This window comes from Otolemur garnettii, unplaced genomic scaffold (assembly GCF_000181295.1).
Source record: "Otolemur garnettii isolate 467f Iridium unplaced genomic scaffold, OtoGar3 scaffold00002, whole genome shotgun sequence".
Lineage (NCBI taxonomy): Eukaryota > Metazoa > Chordata > Mammalia > Primates > Galagidae > Otolemur > Otolemur garnettii.
The window spans coordinates 53,836,887-53,837,853 of NW_003852397.1; the positions used below are offsets into that span (position 1 = coordinate 53,836,887).

The following is a 967-nucleotide window of genomic DNA, read 5'->3' on the forward strand; positions in this document are numbered from 1 at the left end:
TACAGTCAACTGCCACAACACCCGGCTATTTTTTTTGGGTGCAGTTGTCAATGTTGTTTAGCAGGCCAGGGCCAGGCTTGAACCCACTAGCCTTGGTATATGTGGCCAGCATCCTATTCATTGAGCTACGGACACCCCAAATGAAGTTTTACTCAAAGTAAACTTTCTCCTTAAGAGAAAAAAAAAATGCCTTTATCTCCTTAAACAACTCATGTAATGTTTTGTTAAATACAGGAGTGGTATTTTTGAGAAGTACCACTTAGAAATGACAGAACTAAGTAAAAGATAATATGTGAAAGAAAGCCCAAACAACTCGCTTACTCTAGTCCACAAAGTAACATTGGATGACTGCTTTAATAATTTCTCCAGCTTTGATACTATCCATGATAACAAGGTAATTTTTACTGTTTGCCTTCTAGAATGTACATTAGTACAGTCTTCTGGATACCCAACTAATATACAGCTTAATTTAAAAGAGTATATGCTTTTGACCCAGTCATTTCATGATGTACAATTTAGTGTGCAGATCTAGTTATAAGCACACAAAAACTATACTTGGCTGATAGTCTTCACTAAGTGTCTGTAGCAGCAAAGATCTGACAACCTAAATGTCTATCAATAGGAGTATGGTTTTAAAAATGTATACTTAGGCACTAGTGGAATGATACATTGTCATTTAAAAGAATGTGCTGATATGAAACTACCTCCAAGAGTCACTAAGTGGAGAAGATAAAGGATATAGCTTGTATTAAAAAATATATTATTATTGCAAAAAAGAATGAAATAAATCTGTATGCACTGATTCAGAAAGCTACTTTAAGCAAAAAAGACATACTGAGGAGCAGCATGTATATAAACCCATTTATATTCAAAATAGCACTCATACATGCATGAAACATCTCTGCAATGCTATACAAGAAGGGCAGCGCCTGTGGTTCAAAGGAGTAGGGCGCCAGGAAGTGGCGGG

The 967-nt window shown here is 36.2% G+C and overlaps 1 protein-coding gene across 3 annotated transcripts in view; it reads right to left on the minus strand.

The window, feature by feature from the left end:
- Positions 1-967, minus strand: part of LRRFIP2 (LRR binding FLII interacting protein 2) — a 144,405-nt gene that overhangs the window by 56,784 nt on the left and 86,654 nt on the right. The gene's annotated exons all lie outside the window — the stretch shown is intronic.